The sequence below is a fragment of the Chinchilla lanigera genome, unplaced genomic scaffold (assembly GCF_000276665.1).
Source record: "Chinchilla lanigera isolate Chin_1 unplaced genomic scaffold, ChiLan1.0 scaffold00013, whole genome shotgun sequence".
Lineage (NCBI taxonomy): Eukaryota > Metazoa > Chordata > Mammalia > Rodentia > Chinchillidae > Chinchilla > Chinchilla lanigera.
Window position 1 is genome coordinate 6,735,416 of NW_004955414.1, and position 19,166 is coordinate 6,754,581.

The window sequence follows — 19,166 nt, forward strand, 5'->3', positions numbered from 1 at the left end:
GCCCTTTTTATTTTTTATTTTGATGCAGGGTTTTGCCATCCTGCTAAGTTGCCTGGGCTGGACTTGATGTTTGATCTTCCTGCTTCAGTTTCCCAGGATGCTGGAATTACAGGCATGTGCCACTATACCAGTTCTTCTTCTCAGATTTGAATTAATGTTGCTTTAACCCTGAGCCCTCAATTCCAGATCTCTTAGTTTCACTGCATGTATCTTATGGGTAAAATTTTAGCCTCCCCAAAAGAGACTCAGTTTCTGGAACTATACCCCAGAATGGCATCCAAGATCCTCCTGCCTAGAAGTGGAATTGGAATATGTGCCACAGCTTTGCTGTTACAATTCCTGACTGTAATGCACAAGTCACCTTGAGACCTGACACCTGTTTTGGTGGGTCAGCTGTGACTAAAACAAATACAGAGGATAACCGACCTAGAAGGAGAAAAGATTTACTTCAGCGCCCAGTTTTAGATGTTCCAATTTCTGATCAGCTGGCTTCTCCATTGAGCCTATGGTGAGGCAGCACATCGTGACGGCAACTTATGTGGACTAAAACTGCTCACTTAATGGCCTGGGAGGCAAAAGGGAGAGGGAGAGGGCCTGGGTCTTGCAATGCCCTGCAAGAGCAGACCTCCGAGTACCTGAAGACACCTCTAGGCCCCACCTCTAGAGGTTCCATCACCTCCCAATAGCACCATCTTGGAGACTAAGGCTTAGCACCTGCTCCCTTGGGGCACATTTTAGATCCAAACTCTAGCCCGCTTATTTCCCTGATATCATCCTGCCAAGCCTAAGCTTGCATATCACGTTCTTGTCCTCAGAACTCCTGAGCAGTTTCTGAATCAAGTAATTTTATTCCTATCTTAGTGTCTTTGCACATAGCACACCTTCTTCTCACAACAAGCCCTCGCTTCACTCCCCCGTTCTCCAGCGAGCTCCTTCTGTTAGCTTCAAAGCTGGTTTCCCTTCTTCTAAGAAGTCCCGGCCTAACTTAGATGCTTCTCCTCTAAATGATAGCATTAACCACACCATAGCAACTGCTTTCCTTATCCATCCTTACTAAACCTTTATTCTGTCACAAGCTCATGGCAAGTACTTAAGTTACCATTGAGTAAATCAGTCAAAGGAATCAGAGTAAAGTTACCATTGAGTAAATCAGAGCAAAGGAATGAACCTTGTAGAGAGTAGGTGTGGTATAAATTGTAAACAAACAACAGTACTGTAGTCTAACACAGGAGGTAAGAAGTCGAAAGAGCTGTAGAAAAGTATTTCTATTTGCAGTAACTCCTTTTTAATGGATATGAGCAAAATTCTATTAAGTGCCAACTGTAGCATCAAGATATATTCAAAATCAGTGGTCGGTTGGTCAAATATAGAATCTATCAGCTGATTAACAATTGTTGTATATCTATTACATGTAAAACACTGCTTAATTTTAAAGGATGTCAAAATTTAGTGAGGAAGCATATACTCTGAAAGAAGACAGACTGTGATGACAGTATTAGAGATTCAAAGAGTATTCTGCAGAATTCTGATGAAAAAACCTTAATTCTCGTAAGTATTAATTTGTCAACAATTTATAGGAGGGCACAGGCTAAAAAATCAGGGTAACCTGCTGTCAAAAAAAAATAAGTAATGAGAAAAATATGTGTATGTATACACAGGATAGCTAGGATAATTGTACTAATAATATCTGTGGGTTTATTCAAAGGAATGTTAATGTGTAATTGTTTGATCAATCTTGCATGTCTCTATCTGGTTATATGTGCAAGCATTTTGAAGATGACATTATGTAATATAACAACCATTGTCAATATCCTATCACCATGTTTGGAAATTCTGTATCATTTTTATTGCCCTCCATGCTGTTTTGTTTATGTATTTGTTTTTGTTATTTTGGTTTTTTTCTTTTTAAATTGAAAAACAAAATTTATATATATCTATAAGGATAGCTGGGATAGGTGTATTGCTGATGTCTGTGGTTTATTGAAAGGAACATACTTAAAATTTTCTTGTTTCTTGATCAGTTTTGCATGCTTGAATCTGGTAATCAGAATGACTGATCTGAAAACAACACTATGCAGTATAAGAACCATTGCTGAACTCCTACCATCTTGTAGGACAAAGCTCTGCATCATTTCCAATGGTTTTTTTTTTTTTTATTGCTTGTTACTGTCTTTGATTGTTTGATCAATCTTACATTCTTATGTCTGGTGGACTGAGCAACTTCGTTGAAGATAACAGATGTAATGTAGCAACCACTGTTAATTCCTACCATTTTGGGTTGAGGTCATGTATTGTCATTTTTCTTGTTTTTGTGTTGTTTGGATTTTGTCGTTGTTTTGTCAGTTTTTAAAATTTTTTAAAAGAAAAGAATTAAAGAAAGAAAAAACAAATAATGGACTGAGTAATATCTATTGCTTGTCAACTGCTAAATTGCCCCTGCAATGGCCTTAAACTCTGAGTGACAAGGAAGTGAGAAAGTAGAAGGAAGTGCACAGGACTCAGAGGGGAGGAATTTATTCTTGCTAAAGAAGAAAGAGAAGTGAAACAACAAAAGGATAAAAACTGTTTTAACTTTGAGTGCAGCATTTTCTTGAATCTCTTCAGTTCTAAGATCAAGGAAAGGGAGAGAGAGAGAGAGAGACAGAGAGAGAGAGGTTAACATGGAACCAAAGGAAGATTCAGCATCAAAATAAGGAGAAAACAAAGAGCAAAGCAGCAGAAAAAACTTGCTTACATACAAGTTAAGCTATGGTACTGCTGGATATGAAATGTTGATACTAGGGACATTTTAGTGATGATACAAATAAAAAGGTGGAGCAGCTGGATTGTACCTCAGTAGTAGAGCACTTGCTTAGCATGTACAAGGCCCTGCGTTTGATCCTCACTGTGGGGGGAGGTGAAAAAAGTAAGAAGAATAAAAATACAAGTAAAAGGAGTGGAAGAGGCACGGTTGTAAATCAAATTCTAAGGAAAAAAGTTTATTATGATTCTCATTAGACCTTTACATAAATAGTCCCATTCACTCTATTAATGCACACTAGGGGACTTGGAGATTGAATTGCTCCCCATTTTGGCTTTTTGAGAAAAGGTTTTGTTATACAGTTTAGGCTGGCCTCAAACTCACAGGATCTTCCTGCCTCAGCCTCCTGAGTGCTGAGATCACAGGAGTGTGCCACCATGCCTGGCTGCCACTTCTTTTGATGTCATAGGCTGACATCTATGTAGCTTGTCTGGAAGTCATGAAGTCCTGTGTTTGTTCCTTAGCACCACAAAAAACAAAAGTAAATGAAAATGTGCAGGAAAGTGGCAGACACGTGGAGTACTGAATGAAAAGAACTTTCAACCACTGAGAGGTGAGGTGTTAATACAACCACCCAGAAAGAAAAAAGACTGTTAACATTTATGTAACAGAAGAAGAGAGAGAGAAGGGATGAAGGGAGAGGGAGAGAGGAAAGAAGGAAAGAAGAAAAGGAGAAAGGAAGGAAGGAAGGAAGGAAGGAAGGAAGGAAGAAAGAAAGAAAGAAAGAAAGAAAGAAAGAAAGAAAGAAAGAAAGAAAAGGAAGGAAGGAAGGAAGGAAGGAAGGAAGAAAGAAAGAAAGAAAGAAAGAAAGAAAGAAAGAAAGAAAGAAAGAAAGAAAGAAAGAAAGAAAGAAATGGAAAAAGAAAGAAAGAAAAAGAAAGAAAGAAAGGTAGACTTGGGGGACACGTCAAAGGAATACTATAAGGGATATATATACTATACTATAAGGAATACTATAAGTTTAAGTTAGAAATAATAAACTGTAAAGCTAAAATACAATAACTGGAAATTATAAAAACATTCATGTGTTAATGATTGAAAACTCTATCTGTTCCTGACAATAATATTCACAATTCTTACTGACAAAAATATACTCAATTTAAAGGATTCCCAGTAAAACCATTCAGACATGTTCATTTCTACAAATGAAACTCTGAAGTTCCCCCCAAACTTCACCCCTCAAAATACCCTTCCTCTTTCTGTTAACAAAATCTCTGCTCAAGCTTTGGTGGTCAACTCAGATTGCTTTCTCTCCGACTTGACTTCAACTTGACTTCTCCTTCAGAGTTCCTCTCAGATTTACCACCTCCCTCTACTTGCATCTCACTACCCTGGTCCAAACTTACTTGATGCACTCCCGGACCGGCCCTCTCCTCCGATCACAACCTCCTCTCCTCCTTGCCAATGCATTTTCCCACTTACCCATCTTCTCACTGTTCCCAGACTAATCTCTCTGTAAGGAGTCAGTACAGGCCTCAGCCTTGAGCCCAGCAACTGTCTCTGTAAGGTTCCTGTCCAGTCCTTGTCCACGGCTCACCTGCTCTTGTTCAGGCTGGAGTGTTCGTTATGCTTTGAATCACTCTGCTCGCTCCCATACCCTTACCTCACCGATGATTTTATCTCCAACTCTACAAGTGTCCTCCCATCCATCTCCCTACTCAAAAATCCCACACGTCTTTAAAGCTGCCCTTGTATCCTCCCTCCACCCAGAAGACTTACACAAAGAAGTCTCACCATTTCCACGCTCATGTGGCACTTAGTCTGAGTTTGATGTTGTCTTGGAAGTCATATAGAGCAATCCTTCAAATTCATATCTAAGTTGAAAGACTTGGCCAGTCCTGCAACCACGTAGTAGCAATTTCAAATATTTTAAACTTCAGATGTTTTAAATTTTGTTCCCTCTCAGCTACACCTTTTGGCCTTTTCTTTTCCATCTGTAATATATTTTAATTTGAGATTTCATTCACTGTGTATGTCACATAGCCCTCATTAAATTATGAGCCACTTACGAATTACTCAGCACAGGGTCTGTATTAGGTCACAAACCCTTATTTTTCAGTATCCATCACTGAATTTCAGAGTAAATGGTAAAAAAGGATTTGGATCTCTCCAACGCCTAACCAGTGAATGATTTTATTGAATATATTTGATAACCTCACTTTCTTCAAATCTGGACCAGGGAGCACACATGTAAAGAATTACTTTATGCTTTTTAATACTTTTTGAATATGTGACTTGAATACTCCCACCGCTGTGTCTAGAGTTCACATAACTCTAGCCCTCAGGGGCAGAGAGCTCATCCCTCAGCCAGGGTAAGGATATACATCTCCTGGTGACTTCAAGAACTGCAGTGCAATAAGGAAAGGAAGGGTGGGACTTCCCTTGTTTCTCTAACAACACAGATTTCTGGGAAGACTGCAGTAATGTAAATTTTAGGAAAAAGATCATCACTACTGAAAAAAAAAAGATGGGACCACAAAGTACCTTCACAAGAGGAAACAGAAAGGAAAAAAAGAGGAAGTGGCTGAAGTAAAGAAAGACAAAAGGAAATTTGGCAAACAAGGTCAGTTTTGTTAGTGAGGCCCTTTTATTTAAATAAAAGGTACACAAAATATTTTTACACTGGAAAATTTCTTAGACTGCAGAAAGATAAAGGTGGAATAAATATTTTAAAAAGCATTCTGAGAACAGAATTAACATGTGTCTCCATAAGAGTTGTCTTCCTGGTTTTGCTTCAAAAAATATTAACTTGCTCTGTGCCCAGTCCTTGCTAGACAGTAATGATAATGAAATCAACGATTGGGATCTTTATTTCAAAGAATGGTCAATACAGGTTGGTGCAGGGGCACACACCTGCAATCCAAGCTACTCCAGAGTTTTAGGCAAGAATGAGGCAGAATATCAGGGCATGACAAACATCTGGGGACAATGGGCATGCTCTGTCAATTACAAAGTTCCAGGACACATGCACAGAGCAGCTCCCAAGGCCTTGGCGTGGACCAGCCATAGAGTGGTCTCTTCATTTCTTCTCATGGGAACCCAAGCAGGCTTTTCATAGGACTGCCAAGACCTGACGTCAGCCTGACGAGTGGGAGATACAAAAGAAAACTACCATTTTCCTCACAGCCACTGTGCTGTGTATTTTGCAGTAGTCCATGCTTACCTTGTAGACAATACTGCTTTTCCTTTTAATTGGCCCATACTTGCTCAGTAGAGCATGTTTCTTTCCTTTCTATATCTTGCTAAATGTAAAACCTCACTACCTTTCATGCTCATCTTCACCAATTTTTGTGCAGGACAGAAAAACCTAGAAACCACATCTAGAAAGAAAATCCAGCATTCCACAACCTGGCAACAGGAGGATCTCAAATTTAGGCCAGCCTTGCTTGGAACAAAGAACAAACGAAATTAACAAAAAAGCACTGGCAAAGTCCATTCAAGAAAGTAAAAGGGAAGAATAAGAAAGAAACTGGCTTTGCAGAGCAAGCTTGGGTCAAGTAAATAGAAAAAGAGGGTGAAAGTGAGGACAAAAGTACACGCTGCATCTGGGAAACACAGCATGGGCTAACATAGAAAGTTATGATAGCACTGGCTCTTCATGGCTGCTTCTCTTTTATACTGTCCAAATCTCAAGGAAATCTGGGAGAACTTCTGCATCAGGGTCCTGAGAGGCAGTGTTGGGATCTCACACCTCAGGCTGACCTCAGGTCTAGGCCAAACTATTGAAAACCAGCTCAAGTTCTCTCCAAAAGTCCATGTGCAGGGCTTTGAGACTGATTCTACACATGTGTTCAGGATCTTGTAGTTAACAGGTTATGTCTGCTTCCCCATCAGCTTAGGCCATGCCCTAATCCTCTATCTCACTAATTCCTGGAACCTGTGAATATGCTATGTAACGTGCCAAAAGGGATTTAGCACTGGATGGCCCAAGTGAAAACAGAGGTAGGAAAGGCAGTCATACAGAGGAAATGTTTCAAGGTATGGGAAAGACAGAGGGAGGGAGGGAGAGAAAGAGAGAGAGGGAGAGAGAGAGAAAGAGAGAGAGAAATTAAAGCATACAGTGCTGCTAATTTTAAAGAAACAGGAAGAGGTCATAAGCCAGGGAATGTGGCCAACTTTTAGAAACTAGAAAAGTCAACAAAATAAATCCTTCCCTAGAACATCTAGAAGGAGCACAGACTTGCTACATCTTGATGTTAACACTCCTTTTGGACTTCTGAGCTCCAGAATTGTAAGATAATCAATTTGGGTTAAGCCACCGAGTTTGTAGGAATTTGTTATAGCAACAGTAGGAAGCTAATACAGTTATACCTATAATTTAATAAGCAACTATTCCATAAAAGTACCTTATATACCTGAACTTTTGCCCCACATCCAGTGTTATGGGTGTTTAAGCTGTGCAACCACACAAGCTATGCTTAGGAAGGCCTTATACTTAACTTAATGCTCCACTGTTGCTGTACTGAAATTATTAATAATTATTTAACAAGGGGTCATCCTACATTTTCATTTTGCACTGGTCTCTACTAATTATGTAGCCAGATCTACCTAATCCTAACATTAATCTTGAAAAATAAAGGTTATACCCACATTACAAATGAATAAACTAGAAATCTCAGAGAAGGAATTACAAATGAATAAATTAGAAATCTCAGAGATGGAATATTACTCAAGTAGTAAATTTCTTGAGTCATGGGGTAAAGTCTGCTACTGGTAAGTCAGGACTGCTAAGGCATGGGCCCTAGTACAATCTTATTCCTTATGAGCCTCAGTTTCTTCTTTTGAATAGTAATTATACTATCCTGATTGCAGAACTATCATGAGGAACAGAAATAATAAAGTGCTATGGTGTTAGTGGAAATACAAGATGAGATTGAAAAATATACTGAATGTTTAAATTTGTTAAAATGTATTACAGTAAAAGACATACTGCCATTAATCCCCTTCCAAATATTTACCCTTGCTTCAAACATACTTATCCTGTATTTCTTGCAATTTTCTGAAGAAGTCCTCATTTGTGAATGTCGTTAGTTGTACTGTCATGGCTGCCTTGATGTCCTGAATTGGTTCAAAAAGTTTATCTTTCAAGGTCATTTTGGATTTGAGGAAAAGCCAGAAGTCACAGCACCAGATCTGGTGAATAAGGTGGATGAAAATACACAGTAATGGAGGGGTGGAGAAAGAAAATATACAATAATGTTTCAATGAGCCTGCATTTCTTTTGGATAGCACTCAGCAGCAAAGTTGTTTGTATTTTTCATCATACCTTGTAAAGACACCAAAAGAGGACTTCCAGAACTGCTTCAGAGAGTGGCAGGAATTATGGGATGTGTGTTTGAAGTGGGGGGAACTATTGTGAGGAGGGGTAATGGTAATGTGTCTTTTACTGTAATAATTTTTAAAACATTTAAACACTAACTGTATATTTTAATCACTCCTTAAATTGTGCTACATGTAGCTGAGACTGCCCCTCCAATCATCTCATGGGAACCAAACTGCCCCTGAGTCATCAGGGTTTCTCCAGAGCTATGGAAACCAAAACTGAGATAATGACTGACTGGACCTCAGAGCATGACAGCACCCTGTAAAACTGCTCTCTGTTCTGTAAACGGGTCAGACTGATCTTCTTCATCAGAGTGTGCCCCCTTCTGATGTTAAACTGGACTCCTTTTCTCATTTTCTTTTACTCTCTTTTGTTAAGGGCCAGCTTGATCTTTGTCGCTCTTCAAGCTAAAGTTCCTTACCATTTACCATTACTTACCAATTAAAGCCTTTTCCTGCAAGTTCATGCTTTAGTTTTCATTCCCATTATCACTGAAACAAGGACTGGCAATTTGATGGAAAACACTGGACTTGAGGTACCTGGAGGATTCAAATGGAGATGTAGAGTAGGAAGTTAAGAGGTGTATATCTAAACTTCAGGACATAGCCTTTGCTGGACATAAATATTTGGAAGCTTCCAGCATTTATCATCATCACTGTCATGGCAATTGCCATGTCTCATTGCTGAGACAAAATACCCAACACCCAAGGATAAAGGGGAAAAAGTTTATTTATCTCACAATTTGTAGCACTTTCAGTCCATAAGTGGCTACCTCTAAGGCAGGGTGGCATGGCAGACAAGGATTGCAGAGGAAAAATAGTTCATGGTGGCAGAAGGTAATAAAGCAACCAAAGGAAGACCACAGATATCTCTATCCCTTATATCTTATCCTGGCTACTTAAGGTGGGTAGCACTTGCACTCTTAATCCTAGTGCCCTTGATCCTAGCATTGCACCATGAATTAATCCTAGCATCACACATTCTGAATCTAGCCACCTCTGAAAAAGCTCCATGTATGACTAAATGAGGCTTTGGGGAATTCTAGACATAAACCATAACATTTTGCCCCTGGCCCCTCCAAAGATTCATGTACATTCCTTTCCACAAAAAGTATTTAGTCCACCTCTAAGAGTTGTCAAAGTCCTAATAGTTTGGGCATTGCTCAAAAGTCCAAGTTCCAAGTCTCCTCTGAGATTTAAGGTAAACTTTTAGCTGTGAGCCCCTGTACAAATGAAAAGAAAGGTAAATACTTCTAATGTAAAATGGCAGAAGATAAACATTATCATTCCAAAAGGTACAAAGGTGGGGGGCTACAAAAGAATGGGATCAAAGCAAGTCTAAAATCCAGCAAGGCAAACATTAAGCCCTGCAGTTCCATATGCAGTACCCAAGGCAGTCTGTGGCAAGATGTAAACTCTAAAGGGCTTGGGTGGGTCCATCCCTATGGCTTTTCTGGTGGTTGTACCTCCCACAGCTCCTGCCTTGAGCTGGTTCTGATCCCTTCTTGCAGCTTTCTTCAGACAGTTCCCACTCCTGGCTTCTCTAAACCTCTGAGGTCTCCACCACACCTTCAGTTTCACACTCACAACTTCACACACTGCCTTCTCAGGGGTACACTGCCTTCTTCTGAAATCTGGGTAGAAGCCTTCCTGACCCTACAACTCTTGTATTCTGTGTAAACCTAAAACCAGCACCTCAGGGATGATGCCAAGGTCTGCTGCAAGCTGGAGCAGTAGCCAGGCTTTCCTTTCTCTTGGCTGTAGGGGTTGTGAGCCTATGAACTAAATCCAAAAGAACAACTTCTCTAGGCCCCTGCCATTCTTGAACATGGTGCTCTGGGGATGTCTTCTCAAGAAAAGTCTTTGTCTTTTGCAATATTGAGGCATCAAAGGCTGGAGTGCTCCTGTTTTGTGTGATGCTCTCAGGTCATCTTTTCTATTCTGTTCCGTATCAGCAATCAATATCTCTGCTCTATCTTTGCAGCCCACAGCTTTACTGGTGCTTTCTGGTGAAACTCACAATGTTTTAAATCATTCTGCTGGGTTCTTTACTCTTCATTCTCAACATAGTTCTTTACTGGAGCTTCCTTTATGGTAAAACTCATAATGTTTTAAATCATTCTTCTGGGCTTTATGCTCTTGTTTCTCAACACAGATCTGGTGAAAAGCCCCCAACAGCAGCCATGTCACAACCTCAACAGTAGACTGCCTTTAAATTTCTTCTGCAAGATTAATTACTCCACCACCCTTAGTCTCAAGCAAAGTCTCTGGACACAAGCAAAATGCAGACAAACTTTCTGCCAAGATATAACATGTATTATCTGGAATCCAATAATCAGTGTAGTCCTTCTTTCCAGCAGAAATCACCTGAGTCTGGTCTTTTCCAACAGAATTTTTATCAGCCTTCTGATCTTCTGAACTCTGACTAGAATCTCTCATCAAGTATAACCTAAGGCACTTCAGCTCTACTTGTTTAGCTGGTGTATCTAAATCTTTTTAAACTCTTCCCACAAGCCAGTCCCAAAGGCTCCTGAACCACCTGGTCAGGTATAGTCACAACAATGACCCCAGTTCTTGTACCAAATTCTTAGTTATTATTCTTTCATTGATGTGACAAAATACCCAACATCTAGTGTTAAAAGAAGAAAGGTTTATTTAGCTCACAGTGTGTAGAGGTGTCCATCTATAATCAGCTGGCTCCAAAGCAGGGTGGGCACAGCAAATAAGCATTGCTGAGGAGAAACAGTTCATGTGGACCAAAGGTAGCAAAATAAGCAAGGGACAGCCACAGCAATTTCTATCCCTAAGATCTTATCCAGGCTATGTAGGATGGGTAGCAGTCACAGTCTTACTCTTAGTGGCCTTGATCCTAGCATTGCACATAAGCTAATCCCAGTATCACACACTCTGGATCCAGCCGCCTCTGAAAAAGCCCCACCTATGACTGCATGAGACTTTTGGGGAACATCTAGACACAAACCACAACAAAGAGGCAGGCAAAGGAAAAGAAACTCTCAAAGGAGATTAAGAACAAATGGCCAGGAAGGGAGAAGCAGAAAAATGAAGGAAGGAAGAGTTTGGAAAATGCTATGTCTGGATTAGTTCAGCATTCTGACATGTAGTATTTTCATTCTGTCCCTGACGCTGCAAACCAGCCTAATTGAGTCTATGTTCCCCAAACCCAAGAGATTCCTTTAAGTTACATAGTCTACCCTTTGCTTTGGCCCTTGGATGCTCCCACAGTGCCTGGCCTCTTTCGATCAATGACTCAGATAGCCTGAATACCTGATGGCCATTAAACATATTGTGAGTTTACCAACAGTGAAAGAAACATAAGCCCAAACACCCTAAGTTTCCATTATATACCTGTATTAGTACACAGGAATAAAACAGCTTCTATGGGCGGAAACTATGGGGAGGTAGGCAGACACTAACTTGGCCGTTGCACTTTATACAGTCACACTTTCTGCAGAACAGCTATAGAAGCAACGGAAGAGCTGTGTGTGCCCTTTGTTCCACACTGGAGCACGCCTCATGGAAATGAGCTAAAGGAAAAAGAGGAACAGATTCCAGTCTCACTACTTATAACAGCACGAAACTGGAAACAATCCAAATTCTCAGCTTTAAAGTAGTACTTAAACAATGGCACCTAACTGATGTGGAATGCTTTGAAACAATTAAAAGTAACAAGCCTGTGGATATGGAAATGCATCTTTGAAAAACAAATGTGAACTGAAAAAAGCAAAGCACACCAAGTGCCAGCAAGGGTATGGAAAAACTGGAGTCCACAGGTATCTGCTGGTTGAAAGGTAAAATGGTGCAGCCGCTTTGGAAAACAATCTGGTAGTTCCTCAGAAAGCTAAATGTAGCATTATTATTTGGCCTAGTAATGTCTCTCTTAGGTATACACTCAAGATACATCAAAACCTATGTCCACACAAAATTCAAACACAAATATTCATAGCACCATTACTCATAATGAACAAAAAAGGTGGAAACAGAGCAAATGTCCATTATCTGATGAATAGAGAGACAAAAGGCAGTAATGGCCACACCGGGGAATATTGTTTGGCCATACTCTTGCATGCTTCAAGATGGACAAATCTTGAAAACATGTAAGAGAGCAGTCACATGAAAACATATATGATATCATTTATATGAAATGTCCAGAATGGGCAAATATTTAGGGACAGAAAGTAGATCAGTGATTGCTTATGGCTTGAGGGTGGGCAAGTAGGAGTGGGAAGATTAAAGGGCAAGAGCTAAAAATATATGATTTCTTTTTAAGTGACATTGGTGTTTTAAAATTGATTGTAATGGTTGCATAACTTTGTGGATATACTAAAAATCACTGAATTGTATTCTTCAAATGAGTAGATTGTATGGTGTGCAGTTATATCCCAATAAATTATTATTAAAATTTTTAAAAATCATTGAGCTGCACATTTATAATTGGTGAATTTTAAGAAATATATATATTTATATTCACTTAATAAGGCTGTTTTTTTAAAAAAAGCACAAACTGGTTGCTGTTTTGAAGGTACTTGTAGTTTTGTAAAATAACAAAGGCTTGAGAAAACTGGGAGTCAGTTGAAGTATAACAGAAAGACACAGATTTGGAGGCCAACAACCTGGTTCCATTCCTTATCTTGCTACTTACTATCTGAGCCTTATCTGAGCCTTTGTTCTTTCCTTTGTAAGACAGGGAGATCAGTTTCCACCCCATATGGTAACTTTGAAGAATAAATGGTTAGTGGGTCCCTTTTCTTGCCCTTTAGGTTTACTTAAGCATGAAGTTCAAACAATATGGCAATAGGAAGGCGTGGTGGCTCACGCCTGTAATCCCAGCTCTTGGGAGGTTGAGGCAGAAGGATTGCTTCAAGTTTGAGGCTCGCCTGGGCTACAAAGTCAGTTCAAGGCCAGTTTGAATGACATAGTAAGACCCTGACTCACAAAAAATGTGGCAATAAAAGAATGTGATAACCTATGTGAAAGGGATTTGAAAATGAAAGCTTCTGTAAAAGAATATGATAATCTGGACCTCAATTATATACTTATATCTTGAAAACAGCACCAGCAGAGCCTCAGCCTCAAAAAGAAAGGACGCTCCCTTTGCCTAAATGCCTGGAGAAATGGCTCTACAAATGGCTACATGAAAATTAGAAAAAGCTTTCCACATTCTGAAAATATATATGGGTATAACGGTAATGTGGGGTGTAATAAAGGAGTTAAGGTGTGTAATGTCAAGTTACTACTACAGCGTGTTCTGCTGCTCTAGCTTTCCTAGTACTGGGCCTGTCCCCAGGCGGGATGATGAGCCTAGCAGACACCAGAACTAAGCCACTATACAGGAAATTATTTTCTCCATATGCAGACAGGAGAGACATTCACCTTTTTTTTTTTTTTTTTGTTTTTTTGTTTTTTTTTGGTTTTTCTCCGGTACCGGGAACCGAACTCACGACCTTGCGCTTGCCAGGCAGGCGCTTTTGCCGCTGAGCTAAATCCCCAGCCCCCACCTTTCTTTACTACTCTTTTTTTTGTGTGTGGTGCTGGGGATCAAACCCACAGCCTTATGCATGCAAGGCAAGAGCTCTACCGCTGAGCCACACCACAAGCCCAGATATTCACCTTTCTTACAAGTAATGTTTGAAGGAAGAAGCCCTTTGAATTTTTTTTTTGTGTGTGTGTGTGTGTGTCTTTTTGAGACAAGGTCTCACTGTGCAGTTCAGGCTGGTCTTAAACTCACTTTGTAACCCAGGCTGGCCTCGAACTCACAATGATCCTCCTACTTCTGCCTCCAGAGTGCTGGGATTATAGGAGTGCTCCACCACACCCAGCCCTGCCCTTGGAATTTTTACAAAAAAGTTTCCTCTTCTCACTTCTGATCAGAATCAAGATCCTATACACCTAACAGAATGCCTGGCATGTGGGAAGAACTCAGTATATAGTTGCATAATGAATGAATGATTGGAATTTACCTAGAAGTCTAAGGCCAGAATAGAACAGGTTATTCATGAAAAGAAACTACTAAACTATACACCAGGAATCTCAGCAAGATCTAAACTCATGTACCACACAATTTAGTGTCTATTACAAGCCACACAGTATAATCACATCGGGACCTGCTCATTTAAAAAATCTCTTCAGCCTATAGCAAATTCCCCTCAGATATCATGCTTATTATTCTGAAGACATGGGGTTACTCCACCAGTGAGGAGTTACTCAACCTATCATATTTTCAAACATTGCAGAGAAAAAGATGTGAACACCACTGCTTAACAAATGTGTTGTCCTGAGCTTGGTAGAGAAGGGAGCCGGAGAAGGCTCCATCTGGGGAAATTGTTTCCACCTCATAAAGGCCAGAAAGGCAAACCTCCCTAAGGCAGGAGGTCTCCTTTGAAAATCATTCTGGTAGGATTAGGGAGCCTCCCTTCACTCCAGGAACCAGGTTCTCAGTCTGCCCAGGGAGACTGACTTTGAAGGAGAAGGCTTTGAAGGGGCCTCAGAGCTCAAAATAAACTTATCTACTCACTCAGAACCCAAAATTCTCACGTTTGTGGCACAACCTCTGAGTCCCTTCACCCCTGGAAGACATTTCCTTCTGGATATTTCCTCAGCCACTGTGTGAAACCCTGTAGGTCAAAGGGGGAAAAGATAAAGGGATCCTCTTCATCATCGGAGGGTGATCACCAGAGTTGCAAAGATCTGCTACAAACTAGTGGCAATGAGCCACGCCTGGTGTGGCGCACACTTGTAATCCCAGCACTTGGGAGGCTGAGGCAGGAGGATTACTGTAAATTCGAGGCCACTCTGGGGCACACAGTGAGTTTAAGGACAGCCTGAACTGCATAGGAGACCAGGTCTCAAAAAAACAAATAAAAAGCAATGATAGCACCGGCTACTGAACACTGACACTTGTAAACTTCTCTCAGTTAATCCTCACAGTGGTCATGGAAAGTTAGTGTTTTTTGATTCCTCTTTTATCACTGAGGAAATTGAAGCTCAGAGAGATTTTACAGTCAGTGAGTTAGCTATTATCTAAATCAAGGTCTAAGTATATGCTTACATCTAAAGTAGCTAAAAATAGCAGAAGCAGCAGTAAACTTTTACCAGTAGCACTCTACACTAGTGATTTGGGGGAGAGCAAAGGAAGAAAAACCTGGTTTGAACAATACCATAACTTGGAGGCTTTCACAGTGCTAATTTTAGGCCTTAATTGCAGTAGCATATGTGTTGTGGTTGGGGATTACAAGAAAGGACTGGGCAGGAAATACGAAGACCTAGATTCTGCTCAACAGTAAGATTAACAAGTACCGTGAGCGCCTCTGCTTCTAATGCTCTCGCTTTTTTCTTCCAGGGAGATCTAACTCCCCTATGAAAGCTTTCCTGGCAACCTACCTAATCCCTAGCACTATGCTCCCTCTGTACTTTACTGTATCTCAGTTACAGCTCCTCCGTATCATAATTAGTTTTAGTATTATAGTCTCCAACTGGCCACAGCCCCTTGAGGCTAGCACTTGTGGCTTAGACACTTTTGTGTATGTGTGATTTAGTCATTTTTGTACCCAGTGTCTTGATGAGTTCTGGTAGGCTCAAGTCAGTGTTGCTACTCAATAAATCCTGATCATCTCCCACACTGGGTTCTCTAACTCTCAACCAGTATCCCACTTTTCTCATGTCAAGTCAGTGGGACTTAGCTTGTTATTGGCTGCCCAGCAGTTGAGCCCTCTTCCTGTGTCTGGCGAAACTGCCATTTCCTGAGACCTGGCGGAGACAGAGTATGGCTTCCCCTTATGGAAGCTGGAAAAGCAGCCAGGAAAAGCTACTCCTGCATCCCTGGCAGCTGCAGCGCAAAAATATGACCTAATCTTGGCTCAACTGATATTTCTGCCCAAGCCCTTGACTTTGAAGTAAATAACCCGAGAAACTAGGACAGCTTAGAATTTATTCTGGTAGTAGCGCTGGGATCCACTGCCCACTGAGAACGGCAGGAGTGTTTTCACCAGGTTGTCTCTGTGGTGCAGTCTTACCTGTGACTCTCTTTTGGTTCCTGTACCTTTTCCAAGCTTGACTCTCTTGCTTTCCTATCATTTCTGAGATCTCCCTGATATTCCTCTAATAAATCCCTATTTTGATTGAAGTAGCGAGAATCAACTGCTATTATGTGCAGTCCAGGGCCCTGAATTCCATGGTTGGTGACTTCACAGTTCTTGGTCCTGGATCCTGGGAAACAAACACCAACAAGTAATTACTTCCTGCTCCAAACCCAGAGAGATGCATCACTATCTCCCAGGTTGCTGTACACTTAACTTCTCACATTCACTCTTTCATTTCATTCTCACAGCAGCTCTACTGACCGCATGTGGGCAGGTGGAAATGGCAAAACAATATTTTAATATGAGAAAAGTGAACCTCAAAGAGTCTAAATGACTTCCCTGAGTTCCCCAATCTAGTGACAGAACTATCTACATCTACTGATTTCCAGCCAAAGGCTTTTTATGACAAACTAACAGGGAAGGATAACTTGTAGTAACTTCAAAAAATTCATCCGTAAATATTCCTTAAGCATCCACTATGTTCCAGTCACTGGTTAAGATGACAGGTTATTCTACTCTGTCATCCATTTTTTGAAAAGTCCTCTAAGTATCAGTGGGAATATATTTTATCATATACTGTACATTGGAGAAGCAATATAATATTGCTGTTAAAACCTAAGTCAGATTGCTTGGGACCAAACCCTGGTTTCTCTGATGGCTGCTTACACAAGACATAAGTTGTCAGGGTCCCTCCTTAGTCATCCAGCCCTTACCTCCGCACCTTGAAGGCTGCTTACTGATAATACCTCCGAGCCTCTGCCTGAAGAGTGTGCTTGATCCTTACACAAGGGAAACTGGAAATGGCAGCGCTGATGTCCTGTCAATAGTCCTCGAACAGTAGCAAATGGAGATTTGGAGAGACATACCCCAGCTTTCTCACCTCCCGATGGGAATAATTTTGAGGCTGTCTCCAACAGGACTGAGCTCCAGTTACCCTCAGCGGTGATCTGCTTGATAGCACACACCTAATTGGCCCCTTCTCTTCTGCAGTTCGTATTTGTACTTTCTGACTGGGGTGTCCTAGGATATCCTGTAATTGAACTATTTACACTTGACAACTTTCCTCAGGCCTGCTCCTGGGAAAACCCAAACTAAGACATGACACCAAATGACTGAGAAAACCGCTCACATAATATCCTGTCAATGAAGATAACATTACCCATCTCATGGAGACAAATTCATGAAACTACTTAGTCTGACTCCTGACATGTAATCAGCACAGTGTCAGCCACTGCTGTGCGTGCAGCACTTCTGGTCTTCTAAGCACTCACACGCACTTTGTTTCACTTCTTGCTTTTCAGTCAGAGAAGCTTTCTCTCCAGCCACCCTACCAGACTTCCTGCTTCTCTCCATGCCGGATTCTGTTCTTTACTTGAGCACTGCTCTCCCATTGGCCCATCATCCAAATGACCTCTCTCCTTCACGCATTTGTGATCCAGCATGTGGTACCCTGCTTGCCTTGATAGACTTCTTTCTTCCCACATTTATCTCCTGCCTATTAAGTGTCCACTTAGGTTGACCCCTTCTAAATTCTCCTCCCTTCTTCTTCTGTCCAAAACACACACACACACACACACACACACACACACACACACACTACAAAGAGTGCATCTAGGGGCTGGGGATTTAGCTCAGCGGCACAGTGCCTGCCTGGCAAGTGAAAGGTCGTGAGTTCGATTCATAGTACCAGGAAAAAAAAAAAAAAAAAAGTGCATCTAACCAAGGTGTGCTTTCCTCTTCCACTGCATATTACCCAGAAGTGCAAATATCTGCTTTATACCTGCTTCCTTCGGTGTGCTGTGATTATGTGTTGACAGCAAAGACTATTTACTTCTGTATCTCTTGTTCATGCCTTAATGCCCATCTCAAAAATGCAGAATTATTTTTTAAATTTTTTTTATTTTAAAAATTAACTGACAAAACAATGAAGACAAAAAAATCAAAACAACAAAAATGACACACGATCTCAAGACAAAATGATAGAAATTTACAATCGTTGCTAAATTACATACTTTTATCTTCAACGAAATTGCTCAGTCCATTAGACATAAGAATGTAAGATTGAGCAAAGACAGTAACAAGTAAAAAACAATAAAAATAATTAAAAAAAAAAACATTGGAAATGATGCAGAGTTTCACCATACAAGATAGTAGGACTTCAACAATGGTTCTTATACTGCATATTGTTTTCAGATCAGTTACCAAATTCAAGCGTGTAAAATTGGTCAAGAAAAAAAAGAAAATTTTAAGCATTGACGCGGGAAGCCTCGGCGAGCTGCCTGGGGTCCCGGATCCTGCGGCCCCGCCCCTGCCGGCACCGCGGGAGCGGCCTTGGACCTGGGAAGCCTTGGTGAGCTATCTTTAAAATTAAATGAATTTTAAAAACACCTTTGAGGCAGGGATATTATCTCGTTTTTTCAGTTGAGGACAAAGGGACTCAAGCTTCACTGACGACTCCATTCAAGTTCATACAATTAATATGTGGTAGAACAGGGATTCAAAACTGATCGCCTGGGTTCAAGGTTGAACGTTTCTTCCACGGTATCACAGCTGTGAAGATTTTTGTGCTAAAGATTCCCATATATCCTTCCCATTTTTATGTCCAGGTCTCAGAACATAAACTCCACCTGCAGCTCCGGAAGAAAACTGGCTTTCCTTCAAAATGGCCCTGACCTCAGCCATGGTTGTTTGGATCAGTAGTTGACATCGGACCAAAGAGAAAGCCAGGTCAGGCCATCTCCCCTGAGAACCCACACACATAGGATTAGCAGATCCCAAGCTCTGGTCCTGCAAGGTGACAGAGAATGAGGCCAACTGCGACTGACATATAGGGGCTTCTGTTTTGGGTCATATGAACTTAGAAGCAAGAAGTGTGGGTCTACCGTGAGATGTACAGACAAGGCACCATAATGAAGGAGAAGAGGAAGGGGAAAAGAGAAAGGGAGGGG

At 40.9% G+C, this 19,166-nt stretch overlaps 1 long non-coding RNA gene across 11 annotated transcripts in view; it reads right to left on the minus strand.

Annotated features, from left to right (window-relative positions):
* LOC102012627 overlaps nucleotides 1–19,166 on the minus strand; it is a 133,161-nt gene that overhangs the window by 19,379 nt on the left and 94,616 nt on the right. For 6 of the 11 annotated variants that reach the window (XR_001233087.1, XR_260161.2, XR_001233091.1 and 3 more), the window contains 4 exons: nucleotides 16,153–16,345; nucleotides 8,562–8,662; nucleotides 4,535–4,734; nucleotides 2,951–3,259 (listed from right to left, as the gene is read on the minus strand). This is a non-coding gene — a long non-coding RNA (uncharacterized LOC102012627). Of the gene's footprint in view, nucleotides 1–2,950; nucleotides 3,260–4,534; nucleotides 4,735–7,894; nucleotides 7,934–8,561; nucleotides 8,663–14,654; nucleotides 14,755–16,152; nucleotides 16,346–16,931; nucleotides 17,166–19,166 lie in introns of those variants that run through there. The other 5 variants (XR_001233093.1, XR_001233090.1, XR_260159.2 and 2 more) reach the window with 5 other exon arrangements.